General features: G+C 45.1%; 1 long non-coding RNA gene across 1 annotated transcript; it reads right to left on the bottom strand.

The window, feature by feature from the left end:
- Positions 1-12,190: 12,190 nt before the first annotated feature.
- LOC140697152 (uncharacterized) lies at positions 12,191-14,120 on the bottom strand. Its single transcript, XR_012073991.1, has 2 exons — positions 13,895-14,120; positions 12,191-12,605 (listed from the first exon to the last, which is right to left on the bottom strand). It is a non-coding gene; the product is annotated as an uncharacterized lncRNA (long non-coding RNA).
- Between the last annotated feature and the right edge of the window lie 799 nt (positions 14,121-14,919).

Here is a 14,919-nt window from a genome sequence, read left to right as displayed (position 1 = left end):
GCGGGGGGAGGCGGGGACCGCGGCCGGGGGGAGGGGAGGCGGGAAAGGCGGAGAACGCGAGCGAACATTCGCACCTGGTTCAGTGCGGACCCTTGTTCCCGGGGTGGGGGTGGGGGCGCCTTTTTGCCCGTGTATGGAAACCAGGGAACAGTTCTGAAGCTCAGGTATGGGCGAAACAGGTACATAGCCTGGAGGACTTAAGCCTCGGCTCTGGATGGAATGCGTCTCCACCCCCATTCCCCATTCAAACCCTAATTCAGTGCAAACTGTGGAAGCAGACCCTCACCCCCTCGCCTCAAACCCCTAGGCTCCCGGACTACTAGGAGGACTGTTACTGCTTTTAGAAGCAGAAAGTCGGGGTATCCAAATTAAGAGAATACGATAACCTACTTTATCTACGATGCTGGGTATTTCAATTATAATTTTTTTTTTAAGGAAAAAGGCGATTTTTTTTCTCGGCCATATATGGGATGTTAGTGTCACTGTCAAATCTCTGAGACACTAGCCAATAAACAATATGCAGAACCTCAATGCAAGGGTGTCTGAAGGGTTCATTTGCCTGGTTCTGACCTCGGGCCTGGGGCCTGGGGTGGAAGTAGGGGTGTTATGTGGACAAGGTCGTCAGTTCAGGGTACCGGATGTAGTGAGCTCTTGGGGAAGCGCAAGTCTGAGCTGGGGTGGTGGGGGTGGTTCAGTCCCCCAGGAAGCTGGTTATTGGGAGCCCGCAGCGAGTGATTTTCCAGCGCGGACTTGGAGGGGGGAGGACCGGGGGCGCTGGAAGACTGTGCCCAGCAGCTCCCAGACCTCGGCGGCTGGGACCTCAGGCATCGCTCCGTGGCCCGGAAAACAGGGCTTTGGGGCAAGGTGCTCACTAGTGGGTTGCGCCCCCAACATTCCTTGCCTCCTGCTCCAGTGTAAAGGACAGCCTGGGTCACCCTGTCCTGGCTCGGTCCCAGCGCGGCGGCCACCTCCGGGACCCGAAGTCGCAGGTCCCCGGATAGCCCCCGGTGTCCCTTCCCCGACTCTTCGCGCCCGGGGGGGTCACGGTGGGCACCTGGAGAGGGGCGAGGCGGGATTGGGGCGAGGCGGGATTAGGGCAGCGGGCGGATCCTTTGGGACGCGCGGGGAGCGGGACCGCCGACCTGCCTCCAGCCGCCGCACCCCGGAGCCAGGCGATCCTGCTATAGATAGTAACAGGGAAGCGGCTGTTTACAGCAACACTGCGCCGCCAGGGCCGTCTCCAGGAGACGCCGCGCGGCCGGGCGCGCCGTCGGCCTGGCTAGGCCGCCCTCCCTCCTCACTCCCCGGGGGCCTCGGCCTCCCTGGCGCGGCTGCGGCCACTCCCGCCGCCTGACATCATCCGCGGGGTCTGGGGGCTGAGTGCGGCTTGCGCGCGGCTAGGCGCTAACCTCGGTTCTTAGAGATGCGAAGCCGGCGGGAGCGGGGAGGGCAGGGAGGCGGAGATTCGTGGAACTGGGCCACTTGCTATTTTTGCATTCCCTGTCACAAGCAGAGGTGAAAACAGAATTTCATCATTGTATGTCACTGGTTTATATTGGTGGGAGTTTGGGCGCTTTTTTTTTCTCACTTGAAAAAGGAGAGAGAAAAGGAAAAACACATAATACATAAACACAGACTTCTCTGAGCTGCTCTGAATCCTAAAGCAGTTCTGACGCCTTCCATTCACCTAATTCTGTCATCTGTCAAGCTATTCCACTGTCCTTGATTCTTCAAAAAAAAAGTTATGAAGGCAAATCCATTTCTATTCTTCTTAGCTTCCGGCAAAGTAGGTCAAGCTTTGAATTCCTGGGTCTGGACTTGTCTTCCATTCATAACTGAATCTTAGGCCACTTAAGAGAAAACCTAGAATGATTTCATGTACTTCCCCTTCAGAGTCTTGAAGCAGCTCAGGCCAACACCTAAAGCGTGTGTCAAGATTTTATATCCAGGATTTACCTCATATATCGTTTATCCTGCCGTTGCCAATAAAAAAGGAAAAGAGCCTTTGGATAAGCCTGTCTCCTCCACATAGCTTAACTCTTTCCTTCCTAGCACCATTATGACCAGAGAGTTGGAGACAATAAATCCATCCTCTGAAAAGGACAAGACCACACATTCACTCATTCTTTCATTTATTTAGCAAAGAACTTACTTATTGTGAGCCACCCATGGCCTGGCACTGTGCTGGGGGCTGGCCCTTGCTGTGAAAGAGATTCCAGTGTCGTGGACTTACAAGTCATTAGAGAATTGCAGGGCAGCAGTAAGTGGTTTGACAGAGGTAATAACAGGGTGCTGTGAAACACAGAAGAGGTTTTGGGGACAGGTATCAGAGGAAGTCTACAATACAGAGATGGGACCTGGATCCATTGTCCTCTAGGAAATGACATGATAAAGACTGAAAGGGGCCAGAGCATCTTCTAGGAAGCAAGCACTCGACCCAAAGCAATAATATCAGATGATATAATCTCAAACTTCCTCTCTTGCCCCACGAATATCTAACAAGCTCTTACATCTCAGTCCATTCCTGATATCCATTTCAGGACTGCAAAATCCCATTTTTGATATTGAGCTCACATGATCTAGTCTTAAAATAAAGGGAAATCAGTACCAACATGTGAAGTTATCTTTGCCATTTGCCAAGATCAGTGTAACTTTGAGATAGATGTGTAAACACAGTGCCACCTTCCAGCAGGGCAGGGATTCCAGGTTCTGGACAAGTCTGAGCATATAAAACCAAAACTTGCATAGTTTGTGATTATCTATGTGCCGAGTTCCTCCTATCTGAGGATCCAGCAGTGAAAAGGAGGGTAGACTCTCACATCTGATTTTAACTCAGATTGAAAATAAATTCATTCTTTCTCAGCAGTTGTTTCTTATCAGATAGAGACTTTTCCTATTTGCCCTTCTCTGGCATTTGAGTTTAGAGACCTGACCCACATCAAGCATTTGTTCAATAACTCTGGAGGTCAGTGCACATTGTTTAGCCTGGTGTTATTGCAACATTAAGTGAAAGGCTGCTGTCTGTGCCGCCTACGTAAATGCTGCCGCACACAACCATCCCCAGCATGCAGAAGTAGTTGTTTATTTGGGGAAGTGTGGTCTAGTGGTGAAGGGCTGTGGTCAGAGCACGGGACCAGAAGTCAGGAAGATGTGTATAGCAAATTCAACTCCTTCAGGGACTTGGGGAAGTCGCTTCTAAGATTTGTTTAGCATCGACATGCTTTTGCCCTTTGTCTTTTTCACATACAAATATTCACTTAGTAGATAGCCCAGTGCCTGGCCCTTTGTAGGTGTTTACTAAATATCTATTGAATGGATGAATGAAGGAATGACCTCACCCAAGGAAGGCAAATATATATTATTGTCCATTGTGTGGTACTAAGAAATCAAATAGATAGTGTTCTTTAACTTTAAGAAAAGCTGAACAGGCTGAGTCTTTTATTCTTGGTTATAAATAGGCAGTAGTTGGGAAAGGGAAAATAGCAAGATGTTGGGGCCATTTTTGGCTGGTGCGGGCTCTGTGCATAAAGAACACCCCAGAGGTTCGTGATGAAAGGTCAAACTTATCCTTGTTATTGACCTCCATGAGAAAGACAGCCAGTGTCCATGCAATAAGTGCCACATTGTCTGCAATGACAATGACTGTGCTACCGCCACCCTCTAATTTTATTCATTCGAAATGTCTGGACTCAAAGGGGAGAAGTATTCCACAATTCCCACAGGACTCACACACACGTGAGCCCATCAAAGGGTCTTAGGGGTCAAGGTTACTCACCCTATGGCTCAGACAGTGGGCAAAGGACTGTCCTTATTTTAAAACTGTGGGAGGCACAGGATTACCACCACCATCACACCACACACACACACACACACACACACCACCACCACCACTAATCAGTACTAGGAATTTAGCCTCTTTGGGAAAAACCGTTTTCATTCTGAGCAACTCTTGGCTTTTTGACAGGAGATGATGATTCAGTGGGATCCCCGTCCTTCTGCTAATGCGAGCATTTAAACAAAGCTCTGTGTGGTCCCTGGGACACACTCCATCTGGAGCTAGGGAAACTAGGGAACAGCTATGGTGCCTAAGAAGGACATATTTCAGCCCAAGCTCACAGCATCTTTCACCACAGCCGGCAGCATTAGACACCCAATCGCTCAGTCTTGCAGAAGCGTGTTGCCGAAATAAGCATCCCCCACTTTCAGACAAGCAAGGCTTGTCCAGGCTGTCAGCTCCCTGGACGTCCTGAGCTGACCTACTTCGGCTCTGGTGTACTTAGCTCCTAGAATCCCAGAGGAACACCACCTACGTCACTAAGCCTATAGGACAACAACACACCCTGCCTAGGAAACCTCAACTCCAGGGCTTCCATCCAATGGGGAAATATGTATGGGCAGGGCCGGGGTGGCTCAGATGGGCTGGCACATGATGAGCTTCAAAGTGTTAAGCCATCTCAAGCACAACTTACATCATCTTATCACCACCATTCAACAAGAATAAGCAAGATCTTTAAAAGAGATGTTAATAATTGTAATGCAAAAAACAAAACAAAACAAAACAAAACAAAACCCTCCTTTCCCAAACCAGGAAAATCCTGACCAGTATTTAGGAATTCAGAGCTATGCCACCTCCTGATCTACAGATCATAGTTTAATCCTCAGATGGGAACTCTTGGTATCTTGGTTTAGTATCTGATTTTGTTTTACAAGAAAACTTTCAGTTATAGCTCCCAGCTGAGGTCTGATTTTTCTCCACTGATGTTTTACCTAGGGTGTCAATGAGTTACAGATCCCTTGTGAAAATTCCAGAATTGACTCTACTGAAGAATTCCACCTTTAGACTCTGACCTACCCGAGTTGGTGAGATAATCAATTAAGATAAGGACACTGAAAGTCTCTTCCGCTTAGTGGGGCTCTGAATTAAATCATAACACTAAACACTAAATCATAAATCCTTCCAAACCTATCTAGTGACCAATATACAGAATTACACTTAGAAAAAAATCTACCCTCCTTCCTGAGGTCTACCAGGTCTATGTAACCTGGCCTCTGCCTCGCCCTCCAACCTCATCTTGAAAGACTTTCCCTCGTTCACTCCACTCCACTCCACCCACGTTAGTCTTCTTTCTTTTCCTCAAATATGGCAAGCTGGTTCAGGAGCTGGGATTTTGAATTCACTGTTCCCTCTTCCCCAGATCTTGACACTTTGGCTTATCCTCATGATCAATATCTGCTCAAATGCCACTGTCTTCCAGGAAGCCTGCTGGTCTCCCACCCAAAGTTGCATCCCCTCTCTTTGCCCCTCAGACATTTTCTGTCACATTACTTGGTTTTATTTTCTATCAAGGACTTATCACTAGGTTACCCTGTTTGTTTCTCTTTGTACCCTTTTCATTGTCTGTCTTCCTCTCCTAAGCCACAAGCTCCATCAAAGCAGGGGCCTTATCTGTCTTATTCAATAGGTATCCATCCTCCGGGCCTAGCTTGTTGACAGCAGTAGACCCTCAATGAATGTTTGTGGAATGAATGAACATAAACAGGTTCATCAGCTATTGTTCCTGTGGCTGAGAAAGCAGCATGGATTCTTTTTGGATAAAGGGGCTTGATGGGTGACTTCCTACCTGTATCCTTCTTAGGTGAGGGGAACCAAAATCCTGATCAGCACCTTCTCTATTGGGCATAATAATTCAGATGCTTATAAACCCAATGAGTACACCCATCCTTAAAACTGTCTGGACCCCACCCAAAAACAGTCATCAGCACAAGAAGAAATTTCCCCTGTGATAAGTTATCCCTCTGATCCTTTCTTTTCTATAAACTCAACCTAATACCACAAGCAACTTTTTAGAAAATATTTGGGCATAAAGGTAAAAACCTAGACACCTTTTTAGTGTAAAAGCACTAGGAATGGAGCCATAATAAAACTTGTATGGCCCCAATACTAAAATGATTATGGTACCCTACCAAGTAATTCAAAATAAAAACAATATCAAATTACAAAATAAATTCTTACTTAAAAAAAAAACCCTACAGATATGCCAGAATAATGCCAGGATGTAAGTTCCATGAGGAATGAAAAATTGCTGGTTCCCCAGTGCCTGGCACAGTGTGTGGCACAATAGCAAGCACTCAATAAACAGAACGATGGATACGGTTTTCCTAATTCATTCTTAAATCTTTCTCCACCCCGACTCCTGCCCCCACACCACCATGTGCTTCTTGGACAGTCCAGCCATGATTGAGAATGTGGCTGGGGCCAGGTCAGTATCTTGTTTGTTAGGCATGCGCTGGACAGAAGGACTGGAGGAGTATCACATACCACGGGATCACCTGAGGCCTGGATGCAGCGCCTACATCAGCACTATCTGGGCTGGAGCCCATCTCTGCGGTTATAAACAGAGCACCATGTGCTCTTGCTTGGTTCAGATTGCTTAGCACCCAGGGGAAAGGCCAGCCCTCAGGGTTCTTCATTTGAATGTTTGTCAGAACCATTCTATTCCTTTCTCCAGATTTATCAAGTGGTTTGGAATAAATCACGGGTTATCTGCCTAGAGGGTGTCTGTGGGTGAGGAATCTTCACTTTCCCCTAGTCTCTGTTTACCAGGAATGGGAAGCTTCATAGTATGTGGGGATTTGGGACTTCATCTGCTGGTAGTACTTCGCCATCCAGCTCAAGTTTACTTGAACCTAGGGCTTCATCCAGCTGGTGTCTGCCTGAACTTGGAACTTGGAAAAGAGAAGCAAAATGTTGCAAATAGGCTGGAGAAAGGGAGAAAACCTGATGTTCTTCAAACAGCACTCCATTCACTGGCCCCCAAATCATCAAGCTCACCAAACTGTAGTTCCAAGCCACACACACAGATTATTTCCACACTTCTTATCCATTTCTTGCCCATATGGTAAAGGGACCAGAGACATACGTTAAAAAAAAAAAATGGAGAAAACGGAACAGTTTCAGATTAAGTGATTTTAGATTGTATTTTTCGATAAGAGCAGACCTGCAGTGTTCATTTCACGCATCTGGTTTGAGATTAACTTAGTTGTATTCTTATCAGATATCTCTATCCTGCTTTTTATTTTCCCATTGGTTTTAGAATTTCCTCCAGGGAAGAAAGAGGTTTCACATACCTCAAATTATTATTACCTTGAATTAAGAAAAAACAATTACCTACAGGTACTAGGCTATGGCCTGTACAAAGGTAATCCTTTCATCACTCAAATTGTACAGAGGCAATTATCCTATTTCTTATTCTCCATTCAGTACCTTTATTGAATACCTACTATGTACCAGTCACTGGAATCCATCGTAACCAGACAAGCTTCTTACTAACATGAAGCTCACAGTGTAGTGGTGTAATAAATTAAGAAAACAAATAAACAAAAATGTCAGGCAAAAGTAAGTGCTGGGCAGGTAATAAGAAGGGAGGGAGCTGTTGTGAGTGACTGTGTTGTTCCTTTGGATGGGATGGAAGGAGGTGACATTTGTCATGAGAAGTGAATGACAAGAAGGAACCAGCCATGAAAGAACAGTGAGCAGAGCATTCTGGGTAGAGAAAATGCTTCCCAATGTAAAGCATTGAGAGACACAACTGCTGAGCCCAGCAACCCTCTGTCTTTGTAAGATTCACTTCAAGCCCTAGTGTCTGAGTGACCAAAAACCATCTCTCCCTCTGCCAGACCCTAGCACCTACCAACAAACCATCTCTCCTTTCCCCAGACCACAAACACCAACTTTTGGGTTACTGCTACCAAATTTGGAAATGTCCTAGTTATTGCAGTTTACTTTCCTCCTTAGCTGTCTCTATATATCATATAGGATACGGATGGTTCTGTTTTATTCTCACACAGTAACAGCCCATGTGGATCCTTCTTATAGATGGCTCCACACTAAAATCAATGGCTAGTAAGCTCTCTCTCGATAGCTCAGAGAGTCTTCAATGAAAGTACTGAAAAATAGTGATATAAATTTCCCTCAACCGAGCTGTGAGGTCTCCCAGGGCCCTTTTTCACAGGAATTTGAAATCAGGCACATTCCATTTTGCCCTTTGTTAGAGAGCTATTGACAATAAACAGAGTCCAGCTTAGAATTTGTGCTGTAAAACAGAACACTGGACAAACCAAGCTTTCTCACCCCGGGTGGCACTCCCCTGTATTCTGCTGATATTTGCATGAGGTTTAAGCAAGTATATTTGGGAAGTTTACTGGGAACTAAACTCTTAAAGTATTAGTTTCTTGAATTCTTTGTTATTTTGACTGCACTGGAAACTATCCGGCGAGCCATTATCAGAATCCACCCATCTTCAGTTCCCGTAAATATTATGTCTACACAGAAGTATGTGAACTATTTCATAGCTGGAAATACGAACCCGGCTGTGAAAACTTGCTAATGGGAATGACATAAGAAGAACATTAAAACTTAGAGAAAATGCAGTAACGAAGGGAAATGTAGGCTAAAGGATTTTTTGTGTGTGTAGAGGGGAGGTTAGCTCAACCTTCAGAGACTGATTATTCACCTCACCCTTGATTATTTAAATCCAGTAGCAAATGAGTGCTGACACATTCCTGGGTCCACTAGAGTCACTTTCATTACACCAAATGGAAGGAAGCAGAGTTCAGTTCTCAGAGGTCATCCCTGCTGTCGTTGGTACTAATTGTTCCAGGCAATGAGACCAAGGGAAGCCAAGGCAGCAACTGTCAACAGTCGGTGATTCCTGGGAAGGAGCAAACTACAGGGAGCCGCAGCCATGCATTCTGAAGCTGAGGGCTAACTTCAATCTGGTTGCAAATTTCTCTCTCTTTTTTTTTAATGGAGGTACTGGGGACTGAACCCAGGACCTCAAGTATGCCAAGCATGCATTCTACCATTGAGCTATACCTTCCCACCTTGTTGCAAACTTCTCATGCAGGGACTGTCTCCCAGTTTTGGCAGTCCTAGCCTTTAGAACATTTGGGGAAAGGCATAATAATATGGCAAGCGTGAATTAAATATGAGTTGCTAGTATTATACATACGTTCCCTGCCTCCATCTCCCACTCTGCCCCTCAGTTGGATTTACTCTTATCCAGATCTTAAAATGTCATATCCTCACAGAGAACTTCCCTGTGCATGCAGACTGAATTCAGAACCCATCAGAAGCCCTCATTCCACCCTAGGCTTCAATACAACTTGTAATAATGTATGCTTATTTATGAAGCAACTGGACTAATGTCTAAAAAATAAGTTCCACAAAGATAGGGATGTTTGTTTTGGTCGCTGATGGACTCCCAAGCACCCAGAGAAGGCTCGGTGTTGGTAGCTGTTAATTGTTGATTGAATTTGTCTGGAATCTATCTCCTTATACGGGGAAGGCAGAAACCTTGCCTGTTTTACTCACCATTGACTCTCTGGCCCCTAACACATATCTGAACATGAAAAAGCTGCTCAAAAACCACACCTTGAATGCATGGAAATAACTAGCTAATATTTATTGAGTGCTTGCTCAGGGATTATGTTCAGGGCTTTACACATATGTTGATATTATTTAATATTCACCAAAATTCAATAACACAGGTATTTGATGCCATTTAGGTGGAATGGATTCAATAAATTTTTTTTAAATAATGATTTTATTTTTTAATCCACAATAGATGGTTGGACTAAAATTTCTCCCCAGTGTAGTAAGTAGTGCCTTGGTGACCTGGATGAGTGCACTATTTCCCTAGGTGGCTACCCTCTGGGAGCTGGGAGCTGATGAGAGAGAAATTCAGTCTCATGGGCCTTAATTATGCTTAAATTGCTTAGAATTAAATTATAGCCTCAGCTTTTGTTTACACTGGGCTTTTGAGGGAAATATATATACTATATGCCATAGATAGGTAGATAGATAGGTAGGTAGGTAGGTAGATGGATAGATAGATAGGTAGATAGATGGATAGATGTTGTGCTGGTTGCACTGGATTCATATTTAACCACAGAACATGGTGAGTGTTTCCACTTCTGCCAGAGGAAACTGGAAGCAGGAAAAAAGTACTGGCCAAACCTTGCCCAAGATGCTGGTTAAACTGGTTCCACCAGTGTCTCCTGCACCTGCCTGGGACACCAGTTGGAAGGTAGGCTTGTTCCCGCCTCTGGGAACTTTGCCAATTTCCACCATTCAGCCCCATCTGATCTGGCTGAATCAGGTATAAGGTAGTCATTAATCACACGCCTACCCCCCTACCCCCCTACCCCACCAGGTAAAACTAGAAGTGTTTGGGTAGGTAGGACATGGTTCAAGCAAGGATTAGACCTACTGGAAACAAACTGACCTGCCCCAGAGTGGAAGTAATTCCAAGGGAATTACTCAATGTATTATATTCCCACCATGAGGAACTCATCCAGTGAGATTATGTTAACGTCCTTTACCAAAGAAACCAGTGACCCAAAGGTACATAATGCAGGAAGTGGGCAGTTTGATCAGGAAACTTAAATGGTTCTTAAATCAGATTTTTACGTCTCCTTGATTTATCTATCTGCTCTTCACCACTAGAAGCACCACCCTTGGAGAATGAAGAAAGAATAGAACTGTCAAAGGAAGATAGGAGAAATCAAGACACAGCAAAGGTTTTTCATAAAACTACATATATTCAACTTAAAAGGGCTGTCCTTTAGTCTTAGATATCCTTTTGACTTTAAAAAATATTTGTTAAATGAGTGTTCTCTCTCTTTTTAAACTGAAGCACAGTTGGTTTACAATGTTCATTAATTTCTTTTGGTGGGGAAGGCAGTTAGGTTTGTTTGGTTGGTTATTTATTTAAATGGAGGTACTGGGGATTGAACCCAGAACTTCAAACATGCTAAACAAGCACTCTACCACTCAGCTATACCCTCCCCATTCCTTTTGACCTTTTGAGTGTTAAAATGCCCTCTCATGTATGAAATTATGGTGATAATAAGTGGCAATTGTATCATTTGGTAAAATTTAAAGTTGGCAACCTGTGTCAGTCCACCAACTTTTTTAAAACTTTGCTGGCCCCTAAAATCAGATAGTGTGGGAAGCCTTAGGTTACTGTACAGCAGTGTCCTCTGAGACTTTGGGTGAGGACGGAGAGAAGCTGCCCCCTGTGTTTGTTAGTAGAGCTACAGGTCTGTTGGGTGGGCTCTGAGGATCCTCTGTCAGAAACCTGCACAACTGTGACAGCTGATTTTGAGTAAGATAGTCTTCTCTAGGCTCCCAGCATCTTGTTTCTCAGACTCACCCAAGAGCCCAGTGCTCCTGTGTGGTACCATCTCACCTGTCGAGGAGGAACTTGTCTGATAACCTCATTTATGTTCAACTTTAGGAGCTTACTACTCATAAAAAGAATCTGTATTCTAAAACTAAGACCAGAGGAGAGTGGCAAATGCTTACCCCAAAGGCATGTATCACTGAAAATGGATGATTTTAGGGACAGTGAGGAAGCATAACTTGATATAGGACATACCAAATCGTGCAGGTGGAGATTCATCTGGTTTGTCTGTGAATTACATCCCTCAGGCCCATCTTGATATTGATCCATTTACAGTTCACCTCATTTTATAAAACATTTTAAACTTTGAAAATGCCTTCTGCTTTATGGCTTTCAAAGCCCTTTCACAAGAACTAACTGTGGGCCTAAGAGGTAAACAGGGCAGATAGTAATATCATTATTTTTCACAACTAATAGAAGCCAGACTTGAGGAGTGTGAGTTGAAGAGCTGAATTCAGTCATGGCTGGGGTGTGGAAGAGGTCTGGTGTGCACTTGGGCCTTGGGAGGCCATGTAGGTCATTGCTTCTACATCTCCAGGCATGGGACAAGGCCTCTGCTGTGGAAACCTGGTAGGTGGAGGAACCACTCAGCACTAAGGCACGGAGGTGTTGGGGAAAATTGTACCCATTAATAATAATCAAGCATTTATACACCATTTGGTATTTCCACAGTGCCAATTAATAAACACTGTATCATTGTAACTCTTAGGTTAAAGCAAACATGTGGAGTCAGTGAGTTCTCCAGACCCCATTTTATAGATGGGGAAGTAAACTGGGGAGATTAATTGTCCTGTGGTTTGAGGAAACGAGCAGCATAGCAGGACATCATGGTCTTTAGGTTGAACTTGGTCAACTAAATGGAGCAGCTCAGCCAAACCACAGGGCAGGAAGGGTCTGTGCATGTGTGTGCATCAAGCACATATGAAATAAACTGCTGCTTTTGGTACCATCAAAACTATAATCTATTTAGTATTTCCTGGATTAAAAACTCCCTAGGCCACACACCATGGCCCACAATCACGTTTAGGTCATGGTCAAAAGAACAAAAAGAAAGAACTAAAAAGGAAAGAACTAAGTCTAGGAGATGGAAAAAGACATAGACGCTCTAGGTTATAACTAATGCCCTTGGACAGAATCATAAAATCCAGTTCATGTGCTGGAGTCAAATGTAGGCACTTAGAGACAATGTCATCTTCCATCTTTCTCCCCTCTTTCTTGTCCAGACTGAGAAAATACCCGCAGCCACCTCTTCCAGCTTTTCAGGTCATTTTCAATGTACAACGTAAATATTGCCTCATTATTCCCCTTTTGGTGTAACCCAGATATATTAGCTCTCAGAGACCAAGACACTCTGGATTCCTGGAAACATAAAGAGAGATGATAGAATTAGAAAGGGATGTTTGATCGTTTAAAAATGATCTTATATCAGACTTTCAAATATTCCCGGGCAGTGTCAGGACAAGAGGGAGACCTGCCTGGCAATTTAATATATTTACTGGGTAAACAGTAAGCACTTGCAGTCCCTGTGACTTAATCAGAATGAAGTTCATTACGATAAAAAAAACTGTGCCCTTTGGTCCTATTTGCATTAAGCAGACTCCCGATTTCATTTAATTTCACTCACATCCCCAAAGGAAATTATAGGCTATGAGGCTGCCCTAAGGATAGAGGGAGGACAGTTAGCAAGGCTATTCACCAGAGTAGATAAAGGGAAAAAGGAGGTAGGGGGTGAGGATTAGAACAGAGAGAACAGCTACCCTCCTTACTCCTTATCAATTCTAACCTATGAAAGTAATTTTACTTTCTCGTTGTTAACTTGAGATTTGCATCAGTGTCTCTCTTTCTCTCTCTCTGGGTTTTGAAAACATATTATCAGGTCATCTAAACCTTTTATAAAAGATTTCAGACTTGTATGTGCATGAGCTGGTGAAGATTTATTATATTTGACACCATAACTTAAGATTTTAAGGCATTCTTGTAAGCACAACTTGACTGAAAACCCTGAGGCTAGATCACTATCTCTTACGAGATGTTAACTCAGTTTCACTGATGGGAACCCAGGGTAAGGTTAAAATTGTTTCTGGAGACATTTGTTCCTCAGAATGTTTAACTCCATCAGTATACTAGTATTGTATATCAAGAAATCTGGGATTTCAAGACCAGAATTGTCCCCCACCCAGTCCTCTATCTCTGTCCTCAATTTATTTCTACCTCTTTTGGAGAAGTCAAATGTCCCCCTGTAAAAAGGGACAGGGAGAAAAGCGTAAGATTCAACTAGCCCACAAATAGAAGCACCCATCCAGTTCTTTGGGTATCCTGTGATATCTGCTCAGGCTACAAGAAATCTGGGTATCTATGACTGGGAATACGGATAAATGATGTCATTCAACAGAATTAAGACCAGACGGAAAAATCTAGCCAAATCCTGCAGAGAGTAGCACTGAATCCTGGCATTAGGTATGAAAGGCACCCGTCTGGGCTTGAGAGCATAAACAGTTGTCAGTGTGAAGGCAACATAGTCTCTGGGATGAGGCTGAGAGGGTGAAAGCATTTCTAAGATGTGATGCAGGGTGGGGTCAGAGGGTGAAACACCAGGTATTGGGCTGTGACCGACGCAGGGCCTGAGGGCCGTGACTCTCACAAGAGACCTGATCACAGTGGAACTCTGTCATCTGTTGGGCTATAATCGGTGGGCGCAAGCAGCACGTTGAGCACGTTTTCTCCTGGATCCCATCCTTGGCGACGGATCCAGACCTCAGCCTCCAGGATCTGTTAGAGAAACAAACAAGTGGGAGATAAACAACCAAAACAGCAACACAGCAGAGCGGGCGCGGAAGATGAAGCTCCGCCTTTGGAAGCCCCGGGCCAATCAGAAGCCTGTTGCTGGGGTCCGGTGTTTTGCCATCTGACGTTCCCATGGAGACGGAGGAACGTTACACACTAAACACTGGGCGACGTTGACGTCTATGCATTATCTCCATGGAGACGACTGCGTAAACGTCATCTCCCACACCCCGCGTCCCCGCCCTCCCGCAGCGCCAGGGGCGGAGGGAGCGACGCTGGCGTCGCCGTCACGTGCTGCATGCCGGGAGCGAGGCCGGGTGGGCAGGGCCTGTTGCTATGGCTGCAGCTGCGGCTGTTGTTGTTTGGAGCTGGAATTAGAAAGTGCTGAGGCGGCAGTGGAGTCAAAACTGTTTCTGAAACAGCGTCTCCCGCCCCCGGGCCCGAGAGGGTTCCCCGGCCCCTGGAAAGTCAGGACACCCCCTAGGCTGTCCCAGCACGCCTCAGCCCTAGGTCCTGAGCCAAGATCTCTGTGTGCTGCCTGTGACTCCAGACTGAAGGCCAAACCCAGACCACTCCCTCCACCCTTACTTGGCCATAATTGCCAGGGTGACCTCCAGAACCACCGTCTCCTCCAGACAGCAGCCCACAGAACAACCACTGACCAAACTGCCTTGCCCAGGAGACAGGAACAAAACTCAGCGTAGAAAACTTACCCATTTTTGGAGTAAACTGCCAAATCAAGGGGAATCGTAAAGAAAGTTGGGTTTGTCTTTTGTACTTTAAAAGCAGCAGAACTTTAGACATTCATTCCTTAGAGTTTTGTTGAAGACTTGATGAAAGGGTGTGTAATAATCCTGTTCAAGAACAGTTCTTCTCAAAGGGAGAGAAA

This window comes from Vicugna pacos, chromosome 6 (genome assembly GCF_048564905.1).
Source record: "Vicugna pacos chromosome 6, VicPac4, whole genome shotgun sequence".
NCBI classification, from domain to species: domain Eukaryota; kingdom Metazoa; phylum Chordata; class Mammalia; order Artiodactyla; family Camelidae; genus Vicugna; species Vicugna pacos.
Note: the sequence above shows the minus strand (reverse complement) of the source record. Positions and strands in the feature narration are given on the sequence as shown.